Below are 15,206 nucleotides of genomic sequence, written 5' to 3' on the forward strand. Positions count from 1 at the left end.
CTGAGGGGTCTTCCAACACTCCCTTCAACCTGGTTTCACTCTGCCTTCCTTCACCGCTTTGCTCAGACCGGTCCTCTTTTCTCCTCTTTTCTCCTCTTTTCGGGAAGGCCAGTTTTCTCCTCCACCTGTCCGAAGTCCTGCTGGCTCTGCCAGCTTCAGCTGATGGTCCCCCCTCCCCGCCCTCCGCTGCTTTGAATGCTTGGAGATTATTCCAGGCCTGAGGGAAGTCATGTATGCTTTCCAGCTCCCCCAAACCATTTCTGGGCACTTAGCCTGTGCTGCTATGGACCCACAGTCTTCTCTTTCTGTGAATATTCTGTATTTCAGGTTAGGTCACAGGTCACCCATTAGGAGTGAAGGCCACCCTATCACTAGAAAGGAAGTCAAGGACTTTTGCGGAGTTTTGGGTTTGGTGGTGTTTTTTTGCTTTTTTGCCCACTGTAAGCCCTGCCAGCATGATGACAATTTAGAAATTTGTGAAGAGCCACGTTTCTCTCCTAATTGGGAAAACTTGCAATAAGACATTTGCCATTTCATTCTCAACCCCAGGTGGGGGGCGGGGGTGGGGTTGGATTCTCTGAGGGCGGGTGTAGTTTATAAAAACATTTGAAAATACAGGTATCGCTCTCTCCCCGGTATCTCACCGCTGCGTCGGTGCAGGTAGGGGATTGAGCTCGAGCTAGCTCGAATAGAGGCTCTTTTGCTTTTACATCGGACTCGGCTCCCTGGCGGTATTTGGGGATCACGAATTCTGGGCATAACACCCGTAACCCTCTGCTCTTCATATTTATGAGTCTCTTCTGGGTTTGTTTTCAAAACTGTACTATCACTTTTATAATTTCTAGTTCATTGAGAAGCAATTAAATAAAGCTTTTCTCAGTATCTGGCATCCTAGTGAGTCTGTTGTTCTGCTGGTTCTTCCCATTCTGTGCTGTCTCTCACTGTGTGTCTGGCTACCTTGAATTATGTGTTAGATATCGTATTTGAAAATTATTGACAGAAATAATTTGGAGTCTGGAATAATATTATCTTTTTTCCTAGAAAAGATTTGTTTGCTCCTCTCCAGGTGCCTGGGGGTACTAAGAATATGGGATTACTTTAACCCAAATGTAAACCTTGATGTTTTCTGAACCATTTAAATAACAAAAGCTGAAATGCAGACTTTATGAAGACTGATTTACTTCGAGATCATCCTTACTCCGGAGTGTGATCCTCTATTTTCCAAGCCCAAAGCAGGGAATAGTCTACCCTAGATTCTAACTTTTTTTTTAAAATTTATTTTTAAAATTTGTACCCAAGTTAGCATATAGTGCAACAATGATTTCAGGAGTAGATTCCTTAATGCCTCTTACCCATTTAGCCCATCTCCCCTCCCACAACCCCTCCAGTAACCCTCTGTTTGTTCTCCATATTTATGAGTCTCTTCTGTTTTGTCCCCCTCCCTGTTTTTATATTATTTTTGCTTCCCTTCCCTTATGTTCATCTGTTTCGTCTCTTAAAGTCCTCCTTTGAGTGAAGTCATATGTTATTTGTCTTTCTCTGACTAATTTCACTTAGCATAATACCCTCCAGTTCCATCCACGCAGTTGCAAATGGCAAGGTTTCATTCTTTTTGATTGCTGAGTAATACCCCATTATATATATATATATATCACGTCTTCTTTATCCATTCATCTGTTGATGGACATTTGGGTTCTTTCCATACTTTGGCTATTGTTGATAGTGCTGCTATAAACGTTAGGGTGCATGTGCCCCTTCGAAACAGCACACCTGTATCCCTTGGGTAAATTCCTAGTAGTGCAATTGCTGGGTCGTAAGGTAGTTCTATTTTTAATGCTTTGAGGACCCTCCATACTGTTTTCCAGAGTGGCTGTACCAGTTTGCATTCCCACCAGCAATGCAACAGATATCCTCTTTCTAAGTCTTGCTGATTATTTCCTCCCTGTGCAGAAGCTTTTTATTTTGATGAGGTCCCAGTAGCTCATTTTTGCTTTTGTTTCCCTTGCCTCTGGAGACGTGTTGAGTAAGAAGTTGCTTTGGGCAAGATCAAAGAGGTTTTTGCCTGCTTTCTCCTCGAGGATTTTGATGGCTTCCTGTCTTACATTGAGGTCTTTCATCCATTTTGAGTTTATTTTTGTGTATGGTGTAAGAAAGTGGTCCAGGTTCATTCTTCTGCATGTCGCTGTCCAGTTTTCCCAGCACCACTTGCTGAAGAGAGTGTCTTTATTCCATTGGATAGTCTTTCCTGCTTTGTCAAAGATTAGTTGGCCATACGTTTGTGGGTCCATTTCTCGGTTCTCTATTCTGTTCCATTCATCTGAGTGTCTGTTCTTGTGCCATACTGTCTTGATGATTACAGCTTTGTAGTATAACTTGAAGTCTGGGATTGTGATGCCTCCTGCTTTGGTTTTCTTTTTCAAGATTGCTTTGGCTATTCGGGATCTTTTCTGGTTCCATACAAATTTTAGGATTATTTGTTCTAGCTCTGTGAAGAATGCTGGTGTTACTTTGATAGGGATTGCATTGAGTATGTAGATTGCTTTGGGTAGTATCGATATTTTAACAATATTTTTTCTTCCTCTCCAGGAGCATGGAATCTTTTTCCATTTTTTTGTGTCTTCTTCAATTTCTTTCATAAGCTTTCTATAGTTTTCAGTGTATAGATTTTTTCACCTCTTTGGTTAGATTTATTCCTAGGCATTTTATGGTTTTTTTGTGCAACTGTAAATGGAATCGATTCCTTGATTTCTCTTTCGGTCGCTTCATTGTTGGTGTATAGGAATGCAACCGATTTTTGTGCATTGATTTTATATCCTACAACCTTGTTGAATTCATGAGTCAATTCTAGTAGTTTTTTGGTAGAATATTTTGGGTTTTCCATATAGAGTATCACGTCATCTGTGAAGAGTGAAAGTTTGACCTCCTCCTGGCTGATTTGGATGCCTTTTATTTCTTTGTGTTGTCTGATTGCAGAGGCTAAGACTTCCAATACTATGTTGAATAACAGTGGCGAGAGTGGACATCCCTGTCTTGTTCCTGACCTTAGAGGGAAAGCTCTAAGTTTTTCCCCATTAAGGATGATATTAGCATTGGGTCGTTCATATATGGCTTTTATGATCTCAAGGTATACTCCTTCTAGCCCTACTTTCTTGAGGGTTTTTTATCAAGATGCTTCTTACTATTTTAATTATTATATCATACTTTAAAATTTGTCACCTTATAATTGTTTTAATATTTAGTAGAGCAAGATTTCCAACTTATTTCTTTTTATAAAATTCCCAGATATTTTTGCATATTTTTACTTAGATGAATCTTCAATTTTTTAATGTTTATTTATTTATTTTTGAGACAGACAGAGAGAGAGAATGAGCTGGGGTGGGGCAGAGAGAGAGGGAGACAAAGAATGGGAAGCAGGCTCCAGGCTCCAGGCTCTGAGCTGTCAGCACAGAACCCAGCGTAGGTCTTGGTCCCACAAACCACGACATCATGACTTGAGTGAAAGTCAGATGCTTAACCGACAGGTATCCAGGCTCCCCTACTTAGATGAATCTTTAAGATCATTTTTTCAACTATCCAAAAAGTACCATGGGGTTTTAAAATCAAGATTGCTGTAGGGACACCTGGCTGGCTCAGTTGGTAGAGCATGCAACTCTTTATCTCGAGGTTTAAGTTCAAGTGCCATGTTGGGTGTGGGGATTACTTAAAAATAAAATCTTTAAAAAAAAAAAAAAAAAGAAAATACAGGTATCTCTCACTAAACTCAGGAACCTGATACTCCTATTTATCTTCTGATAACTTGGTATCCCTCACTCTCTGAACTCAGGAACTGAAGAGATTTCAGACAGCCTGGAATTTGACTACCTAGTTTTCTAATATAAATTCAGATAAAAAGCCCAATAACATCTTTACAGCAACAATTAGATTTAAGTGCCAGGCAGTGTGCTAAGGGATATAAATACCTCACGGAGCCTTGTGAGGTTTTTTGTTTTCTTTTTGTTTTTTTGTTTTTTTGTTTTTTTTGAGCAGCAGGCCAAAGTTTATTAGAATATAAGACCAGAAAGGAAGAAAATAGGAAAGATCTCTTTGCAGAAAGGGGACATTCGAAAGTGAACGCCCCTGGCCTGTGAGGTTTTCATGCCAGTTTCACAGACGAGGAAACCAACTCAGAAAGTCTGAGGAACTTGGCTCCAGAAATTCCTGGAAATGCTCAGCCCGGCACCCGCCCTGTTGTAAGTGCTCAACAAGTGGTAGCTGTTCTTTATTAGTCGGTGGGAATTAGAGTAAGAAAGCCTTGTGTGGGTTTGGAGAGTGACCAGTGCCTGCTGCGTGGCTGACCCAGGTCTGCGTCCTCAGGACAGACAGGTCTCCACCACCGTGTGCGTGATGACATGCGGCACCACTGCCTCCGCCTTGCTGCCCGTGGCATTTCTGCTTCATTTCTAATCGCAAACTCTGATGAAGGAAATGAAAGCTCTCTCTTTGATTCTCCGGGGATTGCGAAGGCTTGTTTTCCTCAGCACCCAAGCTGAAAAAGTGAATTCGGGCTTCAGGTCTTCCAGAATTAGAGAGGGCCCTGCCTGACTGCCTGGGCATTGAGTTGGAAAATTCAGGACACTAAGATATGGGGACAAAAGTGCCCTATCAGATGCAGTGCCCAGACGTTTATGAACGATTCTCCATATGCACAGCTGTGAGCAGTCTGGCTCAAGAGGAAGTTGTCTTTCATTGTCCAAAAGGACCTGGATCCCAGAACTGGTGCTGCTTCCCTGGTGAATGGCAGCAGACCATGACAGAGGGAGGGCTCCGAATGACCTTGGAGCGGAATCTAAGCTCTGAGCATCCCATCTAGCAGACAGAGAAGGTGTTATCCTACTATTAACAGATTCTTCTGGTTCAGTCGTTGGGGGGTAACTTGATCTCTCTTAGGTAAGTGCTAATCCAGTCAGCTCCCCACCCAGTTCCCCATGCCATCCTCCCATAGAGTATCTAGTCAGACATGAAGATAATAAAACCCACCTTGACCCCTTACATATAATTACATACACCTGTCCTTCAGTGTGCCCTGCCCAAGAATGTAATCCACCCAACTAGTAAAAGTAGCATTGTGGTAGCTGTCATAGACTAGTTGGTGCCCTCGTGAGTCTTCCCGTGCACCTGATAAGCCTTGGGGAGCAGCCTGAAAGTGGGGAAACAAAGAGGAACTCCACACGTCGAAAGAACACCCATCGGTGTTGAGAAAGTAAAGCTCTATAGACTCCGTTGCAGCTAGAAAAAAACATTTCTCAGGAAGGAGTTGGGCAGTTTCACCTGTTAATGTGCATCTGGTGTTCATGTTGTGTTACTACAATTTCAACCAGCAGGGAGACCTTGGAAGGAAGCAAATCTGGAGTGCCAAGAGCCCCTTGGATGGTCCTGGTGAAGCAAGTGCATGTGCTCGGTCACACACAAATGTGGTATTCTTCTAGATTAAGTAAATCAGGCTGTAGGAGACGTCCTGCCAGATGAGTGTGCCCACAGACTGCCTGGGGTAAGAGAGCAGATCTTCGTGCCATAACCCCTGGAGGTAGAAAGGATAGAAAGGACTATTTGAAAAAGAGAAGTGGGCAGACCTGAGGTCAGTAGAGTAGAACCAGCAACTAGGATGTTTGTACAAAGCACCCCAGCAGAGTGTCTTAACTTTTTATGGTAAAATTTGAGGGATGGACCATCAGTATAATTCTTTGGAGGGCCCTAGTTCACAGTTGTCCTGCAGCCCTCCTATCAAAAGCCATGCCTGACTCACCCAGAGCCTGGTGTTCCTTCCATCCTGTGGAGATGAAAACTCACCTACCGGTCATATCCAGGCCATGAGGGCCACTGCCCTGGAAAGAAGGAAGAGGAAATAAAAGTAACATTTGTGTTTTCCCACCTGCAGGCATGTGGACAGAAGAAGCAGACGAGGGAAAGGAAGCAGGGCAGGCAGGCTCCAGGGTTCTCATTTCCCCGTCTATCTCCCCAATCCAGATCTTGACCAGGGGAAGCTACAGAAGACAGATACAGAGAATACAAAGAACCCAAGAGCATCAGAGGCTTGTGGACCACTTCCCCAGTATGGCTTGAGGGAGGCTGCAGGCTGCTAGAAGAAACCTTGCATTTGGCTCTGCATCGTGTCCGAAATACTGTAAGAACAATAAAGTAGCAATTCTGAAGGGCAGAATCTAGGCCAGAGAATACCAGGATACCTATACAGCCTATACTTGTTCTGCAGGAGATCAAAAGCTTCCGTGTGCCCTAGGAAGGCATGAGGAAGTGTCGTAGAGGCTTGCACAGAGAGTTGGAATGAAAAGGCTGCACAGGTAGGACTTTGTGGCAGAAGGCGAATGGTTGGGACTGTGGACTTTAGCTCTGTGTGCTGGCATCACACTCCCAAGACCAGATTAGGCCCACTGCATCTCAGCAGGTAATTCTAGGAACTCAGGAATCAGACCCAGTGTTCGTGGCAGAACCAGAGGACAGTGCAAGGACCTGCTCACAGGGATCCAAGGCAACCCCTTCCTTCTGCCACAAAGTCATGTTTGTGCTTTTCCTTTCCCATACTCCCAGATGCCACCTGAAAAAGTGGGGGGGAAGGGGAGAGAGAAACAGCATTTACTTAAGAGAGACCAGGTTAAGGGCGCCTGGGTGGCTCAGTCGATTAAGTGACTGACTTTAGCTTAGGTCATGATCTCATGGCTCAGGTCATGATCTCACAGTTCGTGGGTTCGAGCCCTGCATCCGGTTCTCTTTTGACCACCTGGAACTTGCTTCGGTTTCTGTGTCTCCCTCTCTCTCCCTCTCTGCCCCTCCCCCACTTGCGCTCTGTCTCTCTCTCTCTCTCAAAAATAAACATTAAAAAAAAAAGAGAGAGAGACCAGATTACCTCCAAAGACACTGTTTGAACCAAACTAATCTCATCTATTATCTACTGGCAAATCTAAATCTCCCCTTCCCACCTGGCAGAGCAGGGGCTTATGGGAAAGATTATAGAAAACAAAGAAGTTCCATTGTCTTTGCACCCCCAACTCACAGGGTGAATAAACATGCATCCCTACTTTAACTTTTCTTGTGCTTTAAACTATAGGGCAGGCATTTATAGTGTCCAGTTATAGTCAGCCCTTCAGTCAAGCCAGATACACCGTCACAGCCAGCAGTGAAGCAGGAAAAGGGGGCCTTTGTGACAGGAGCAGTAGTGATCCAAGGCAGACCGTGGGCCAAGTGTTCAACAGCAGAGTGGGCAGGACCCACAATAGAGCAAGGAGGGGCCCATCAGCAGACATCATGGGACTGTGGTTGGATGAACACTGCAGGGGGCTTGCAACAAATCCATTTTCTCAGTTAGGAGCTCTTGGTTGCTAGTGACAGAAAACTCAAACTACATCAGGCTATAATTACATTAGGCTATAATAATAGCCTACTGTTTTTGCTATGACAATAACCAAAATAAAAATTTGTTTCTTTCTGACATAAAAGCCTTAAGCAGTCCTACAACGATAGGTCAGCGCCATAGTGTTAAGGTCCCAGGCCCCGGCCCGTCTTGTGTCTCCCGTCCTTAACAAGCAGCTCTTAGCTCCCGCCGCCACACCCGCATTCCTGCAGCATGAAGTCGAGGCAAAGTAGAGGGCACACACCTTTCTATTAAGGTCATGAACTAAAAGTTGCATCACTAGCTTACTCTTCCATCCTGATGCCCAAAACATAGTCACATGGCCACACCTAGGGTCTCAGTTAGCCGTGGCCACAAAAATGCTTTGTAACAAACAACCACAAAATATCAGTGTGAGCAGTTATTCCTTGTTCACATGTCTACAGTGGAGCTGGTGTTTGGCAGGTCTGTGTTGGATTCAGCCGGACATGGCTCCAGGCTGCGGCTTGCGTTCTGATCTGTTCCATGTTTCTCTCGTCCTCTTGCCACCAGCAAGCTACCCAGGGCATGTGCTCCTTATGCTAATGACTTTCATGATAATGGCAGCATCCCAGGCCTTGGTAAGTCATGTACATAGGTTAGAAGCTCCGTGGCAAAGGTTGCCGTAGAGCAAGATTGGTGACCTGGCACAGGTCTGAACCCTTTTACTTCTGTACTTACCTCTCCAGAATCGGAATGGCAAGACGAAAGTCAAGCCCGACAACTTCACAAGCACATTTAGCGCCTTTGCTTGGATCCTGTCTGCTGACATCCCAACGGCCGACATAAGTCACATACCCGAGCTCAGCGTCAGTAGGGCAGAAAGTAGACTCTCATGAAGAGAGGAGAGAAAGGAAGGAATAAATGTCTTCTGAATTATAATCTAATCTGTGATCTTCGGCATGGTGGCCATAGTAACTCCAGTTAAAACTCTGGAGTTCTATTCCTAAGGAAAGGAAGGGAAGCTAGATTCGGAGGACAATTTCTGTCACAATGTGTATCAGTCAGGAGGCAGTTTCTTCTAGTTTAATGGAAACATGAATGTGTTCCTCGGTGGAAGTATCCTTCTCTTTGGCACTAGGACCTCCAAACCCACTGAGCCCAAGTTTGTAGAGATGAGAAGCACAAAAATTCCTTTATACAAAGTTCATTTGATGTAACAGTGAGGAGGGTCACCTCACTCCATTCAATTGAACCACCCAGGTGCCCCTCTCTAAAAAAAAAAGAAAACATAAAGAAAAGAGTAAACTTGAACTCAAGGTGAACAGAAGAAAAGAAATGACAACCAGAATGAAATTCAGTGAAATACTAAACAAAAAACGAGAGAGAAAAAGCCATGAAACCAAAAACTGATTCTTTGAGAAAAAAATCTATACAGTTGTTAAACTAGTAGTCAGACTAATCAGGAAAAAGTAGAGAAAACACAAATTACCAATATCAGGAATGAGAGAGATGACATCACAGTTTTTACAGATATTGAAAGGGTAATTTAGGAATATTATGAACAACTTAATGCCAATATATTTAACAAATGAAATGGATGCATTTCTTGAAAGACACAAACTATCAAAACTCCTTTCTGAAGGAATAGATAATGCACATAGAGTTATATCCACATTTTTGAATTTTTAGTTAAAATACGCACCCGCCGCCCCCAAAGACAGTGTTGGCAATGGCCAGATCAGCTTGGTGAGAGCAAGTCTGTGTTGTTGAGTCCATCAATGTCTCCTTTCGTCACCGTGGGCCACTTTGCAAATGGATCTATTAACCAAGCACTAGAGAGTATCTGAGGAAGAGGCCATCTGATGTTCGCAGATTGTGTCATCTTGTCCTGATTATTGAGAGTCTCATCTACAACAGATGCCCTTGGGTGAGCATTTATATGGAACATGAATATACTTTGTGGATCGCAAGAAGTCCATCTTTCTTTCGACCTCCTTGTCCCCAGCCTTCTAATCTTGTTCTTTCCAAATTCCTGACCAGTGGGCCAGGCTAACCCCCAAGTCAGGTTAGATCTGGGCATTAACTAGATCTGCAGTAGAGTTCTGCTCACCGGAGAATGTCCCTCCTCTACAGGCTTTTGGAGCCGCTCCAGAGCCGGCTGTGCTGCAACGCTTCTGGCTGCTTCTGTAAGAAGCCTGCACTTTCCTTTCCTCCACTAACTGACCTTTTTTGTTTTTAGAGAGAGAGAGAGAAAGCGAGAGCACGCAAGCTGGGGAAAGGGACAGAGAGAGAGAGAGAGAGAGAGAGAGAGAATCTTAAGCAGGCTCCATGCTCAGCTTGGAGCTCGACATGGGGCTCGATCCCATGACTCTGGGATCATGACCTGAGCTGAAATCAAGAGTCAGACGCTCAACCGACTGAGCCACCCAGGCGCCCCTCCTCATGGCCTTATCGTTTTCCACCTGCACTTTATCCCAGGCCACTGCCATGATAATGTGCTTATTTGTGAGGACACTGCCTGTTATGGACTGCCAGGGTCCCATTTCGCCACAACAAGGAGGTTATCCATGCCTTCCTCATATACATGAGCATCTCAGTTCTGGAATCCTATTTTTTTTTTCAACAATTCTATACATTACACACTGCTCACCACAGTAAGTAGGGTTACCATCTGTCACCATACAGTATCATTACGGTATTATTGACTGTACTCCCCATGCTGTACTTTTCGTCTCCATGACTTATTTGTTTTATAACTGGAATTTTGTGCCTCTTAATACCTTTAATACCTTAATACCTTTCATCTATTTCATCCGTCCTCCCCACCCACCTCCCCTCTGGCAACCACCAGTTTGTTCTCTGCATTTATGAGCTTGTTTCTGTTTTTTGGTTTGTTTATTATTTGCTTGTTTGTACGTTTTGCTTTTTAAATTCCACATGTAAGTGAAATCTTACCATATTTGTCTTTGTCTGTCTGACTTATCTCACTTAGCGTAGTACCCTCTAGGTCCATCCATGTTGTCACAAATAGTAAGATCTCATTCTTTTTTTTAAGTCTGAGTAATAGTTCATTGTTATATACCACATGTTCTTCTTTTTTTAATGTTTATTTATTTTTTATTTATTTAAACATTTATTTATTATTGAGAGACAGAGAGAGACAGACCGTGAGCAGGGGAGGGGCAGAGAGAGAGGGAGACACAGAATCCCAAGCAGGCTCCGGGCTCTGAGCTCGGCACAGAGCCCCACGCGGGGCTCGAACTCACACAGTGTGAGATTATGACCTGAGCCAAAGTCTGACGCTCAACCGACTGAGCCACCCAGGTGCCCCTATACCAAATGTTCTTTATCCACGGAATCATTTCTCCCCCCATGGAATCTTATTTCAAAACCACTTCTTTTTTTTTTTTTTTAATTTTTTTTTAACATTTATTTTTGAGACAGAGAGAGACAGAGCATGAACGGGGGAGGGGCAGAGAGGGAGGGAGACACAGAATCGGAAGCAGGCTCCAGGCTCTGGGCTGATGGCCCAGACGCGGGGCTCGAACTCACGGACCGCGAGATCGTGACCTGAGCCGAAGTCGGACGCTCAACTGACTGAGCCACCCAGGCGCCCCTCAAAACCACTTCTAATACCAATGATTGTACTAGTCAGGTCCCAAAAGGAAGTAAGTGGCACACTCAAAATGGATAACTTGAGGAGAGTTTGATAAAGGAGGTTTTTGCAGAGTCATGGTCAGGGAATAGGGAATCCAAAAAGAATGTGCAGTAGTCCAGTATTGGCAACCTTGGGGAGCAAAACAGCCCTAGGCCATGAAGGAGCAAGGAGACAGGGGACTACTGGGACCAGAGAAGGTAAGTGAAGGAGAAAGCTACCTGAAAGTAGCTATAGCCTTTGATAGAAAGGAAGTTATCCCTCAGCAAGCTCTCAAGAAGGGAGGCAAGCGAATAAATACCCCGACTTCCATCTCTTCCTACTCTCTGATCTCCTGCTGGTGCCTCCCATTGGCCAACTGAAAACCAGTGGACAAAGGGAGCCTACTGATGTCATCCTTGAAGGTCAATACTCTGAGGCACAGAGCCTGGTGGAGAACAAGGGGAGGAGAAGGGGAGGAGGAGACCTATCTAGCACACAACCCAAACAAGTTAAACAGGGAATTTACTGGTTCCTGCAAAGTCAAGCTGTAAGGCTTGAAGCAAGGGCTCAAATGAAGTCATCAGTGTCTGGTTTTTCCTCCATCCACAGGTTTCATATACAGGCAGGCTCTCCCATCATGCTCCAAAATGGCTGCAGAATGCACAGCCTTTTTCATTCAAACGTAGTGGAGTCTATCAAAGGATTCATTGGGTCTCATTGACTCTCATTGGGTCACATGAAATGCCTGAACCAACCGCAGTGCTTAGCATCAAAGAGAAGTGCTGCTTGGCTTAGATCTCTGGAGCTAGGACTGGGTGAAATCATGGCATGGAACCTGGATGACTAGGGAAAAGTTGATATTGAATAGCCAAAATGCTACATACCCTGTATCTTCTTTTAATGATTGAAGCAGAACTTTTCCATTTTTTTGTATCTGTGGATCATCTGGAGATCCTGTTAAAAGTGCGGAATCTGATGAAGTAGGTCTGGGGTGGGGCAAATTAATTCCATCTGTTTCTTTTTACTTTTTTAACATGGTTACTAGAGTATTAAAAAATACATGTGTTTCTGTTGGATAGTGCTACCCTAGAAGGAGGTAATGAAGTGGATGAAGGTGTTGATCTTGAAACACATTCATTTTCACTTGTGAATACTCAATCAGAAGAACCAAATATAGCAGAGACCACATGAGACTTACCTCATGGGTCCTTGGACTTGGTCCACCCTCAGGACCTCAGGGTTATGTGGTTGCAGGTTGAATTAATGCATGAGTGCTTAGGAGAGAGGACACTGGAACGAGCCTGCTACGGTTTGACCTGAGGAAAGAGGAAATGCTGGGGATCCCAGAGTTGCTCCCCCCAACCAGCAGGCACTTCATTTCCCATTTTTGTTTACGCAGTTGTCTGAATTACAGGAATTACAACTGTGCTTATCAACTTCCCTGATCTGTCCTGCACACATCCACTCAACTGATCTCTGCACTCCCTTTTAGCCCTTTCCTGCCCAGACATATGCTCCCAGCTGCAGTCTGCTTTCTAGGAACTCCCTACTGAACCCAGAATGTCTTGTCCTACCAGTCCACGGGCCCCCAAATGTGTCTCTCACTTTCCCCATCTGTCTAAGTTATTCCCTTACTGCTTGAATCTCTGTCTCCACCAGCTCCACCTTTCAAAGCCCACGTCAAGGTTATCTGCCTCCAGAGAGGCCTTTTCAAATCCTGGCCCACAGAAGCCTGCCTTCAGAACTTGTAGCACATGCTGTCTTTGGCCAGCGTATCTGCCAGGGAGGGCTGTGTTGTCTAACTCTTAAGTTATTAGGGTTTTCCTGCATTTGTGCCTTGATTCTTTGGGCTGTAAGTTCCTTGAGGACAGAGCCCTGTTTAGTTTATATTTGAATTCCCCTTTTGACCAGGGCCTGTATAATAAATAGATCCTCAAAAAATATAATTTGGCTCATTTTCCCAATACAAAACAAAATGCTAGTTGAAAATACATAGACTTTTATATGAAATATATGCATAAACATATTTTCAATGATCATTTTTATAATGGAGAGTATTCTTTTTTAAAAACAAGATAGTAGATAAAGGCTGCGAGGATGTGGAGAAAAGGGACCCCTTGTGCACTGTTGGTGAGAGTGCAGAGTGCAAATTTCCAATAAGCCAGTTGGAAAGCAATTCCACTTCTGGGTATATATCCAAAGGAAATGAAAACACTGTGTCAAAGAGATATCCACACCTTCATGTTCATAGCATTATTTATAATGACCAAGGCATAGAAACAACCTAGGTGCCCACTGATGTGTGAATGGATAAAGAAGTTGTGGTATCTATATACACAATGAAACATTTAGCAATAAATCCTGCCATTTGAGATGACATGGATGATCCTAGAGGGTATTATGCTAAATGAAAATAAGTAAGGCAGAGAAAGACAAATACTGCATGATCTCACATATGGAATCAAAACAAAGAACCAAGCTCATAGAGATCAGATTTGTGGCAACCACAGGTGGGAGGTGGGGAGGGGGAGGGTTGAATTGGATGAAGGTGGTCAAAAGGTAGAGACTTCCAGTTATAAAATAAATAAGCACGGGGGATATAATGTATAACTCAATGACTAATGACTATGGTTAACACTGCTGTATAGTATATTGAAATTTGTTAAAAAGAGTGGATTTTAAGAGCTCTCTTCATAAGTAAAAAGGTCTTTTTTAAAATCTATATGGGATGATGAATGTTAACTTACTGTGGTAATCATTTGCATTGTATGTAAGGAAAGTCATTATGCTGTATACCTTAAACTTACATAGTGTTGTATGTGAATTACATTTCAGTGAGACTGGGGGAATAAGCAAGATGGAAAATTAACTTTAATCATTGCATAAACGTTTTTTTACTTCATTTTTATGTTAATTTTTTTCATTGCTTAACTTATTTTGAGAGAGAGAGAGCACATGTGCACACACATACACAGGGAGAAGCAGAAAGAGGGGGAGAGGGAGACTCCCAAGCAGGCTCTGTGCTGTCAGCGTGGAGCCCAACTTGGGGCTCCATCTCACGAACTGTGAAATCATGACCTGAGCCAAAATCAAGAGTCAGATGCTTAACTGACTTGAGCCACCCAGGTGCCCCAATTTTTTATGTTAAATTTTTAAAATACTGTTTTATCTTGGGATAATTATAGATTCACAGGAAGTTGTAAGAGTAGTACAGAGTGTTTTTTGGGCCTTCTCTACAATTTCCCCCAATGGCTATATCTTAGGGAATTGAGATACAATATCAAACCAAGAACTTGACATTGGTACAACTTGTGTGTATAGTTCTTTGCCACTTTATCACATGTATAGATCTGTGTAAACACCACTGCAATCAGGATACAAAACTTTTACCTTTAAGATCTCCCTTGGCTCCCTCTTTATAGACTACCCATTCCCCTTCCACCAGCAGCCCTAACACCGGACTAATCTAATCTATTCTCCATTGGTCATTGTAAGTAGACGTTCGTTTTGACTTATTTTTGATGTATAGAGAGTGTTTCTTTGTATAGATATTTAGTAGGTACTCGGTATAATATTGTATGTACATAATTTATCTCAGTTCTCCTTGTGTTCACATTACCAGTTTCAGTGAGGTGTCAAAACTTTCTTCCCTTCAGGTCCCTTTACCTGCCCCTGTTTGTAATCGTCTTAAATATTTCCTCTGCATTAACTGAGAACCATATCAGACAATACATGAGTGTGTGGGAGAGGGAACCCTAGACTGGGCCAGGTGGGCTTTGTTCTTCTGAGGAAAGAGGAAATTGTAGGGGTCACAGAATCCCTCCTCCTGGCCAGCAGTCACTCCATTTCTCCTTTCCATTGTGCAGTTGCTTGAAGGAGAAATTATCACCATACTTATCAACTCCCCTAATTTATCTGGCACACAACCACTAAACTATCAGATGCCACTCAAGAGGAGAAGGAAAACATTTTTATTGACTTGTTTTTGCATTTTAGTTCTTTCTTCCTGATGTCCCAAGATTCTTTTCCTAATCATTTATTTTCTCTTTCAAAAACTTCCCGTAGCTATTTTTTGAGGTTAGGTCTGCTGTTGACAAATTCTCATCATTTTTCTTTGTCTGAGAATGTCTTCATTTCTTCTTCCTCCCTGATTTTCACTGGATAGAGGATTTTGCATTGACAATTCTTTTCTTTCAGCACTTGAAA

General features: G+C 43.3%; 1 long non-coding RNA gene across 10 annotated transcripts in view; it reads left to right on the forward strand.

Annotated features, from left to right (window-relative positions):
* Positions 1-15,206, forward strand: part of LOC144612805 (uncharacterized) — a 29,612-nt gene that overhangs the window by 6,483 nt on the left and 7,923 nt on the right. For 5 of the 10 annotated variants that reach the window (XR_013549946.2, XR_013549944.2, XR_013549943.2 and 2 more), the window contains one exon: positions 5,915-6,852. The exons of 1 other annotated variant lie outside the window; for it this stretch is intronic. This is a non-coding gene — a long non-coding RNA (uncharacterized LOC144612805). Of the gene's footprint in view, positions 1-5,357; positions 5,528-5,914; positions 6,853-8,109; positions 13,903-15,206 lie in introns of those variants that run through there. 4 more of the 10 variants (XR_013549940.2, XR_013549938.2, XR_013549936.2 and 1 more) reach the window with 4 other exon arrangements.

This window comes from Panthera onca, chromosome C2 (genome assembly GCF_046562875.1).
Source record: "Panthera onca isolate mPanOnc1 chromosome C2, mPanOnc1 haplotype 2, whole genome shotgun sequence".
NCBI lineage: Eukaryota > Metazoa > Chordata > Mammalia > Carnivora > Felidae > Panthera > Panthera onca.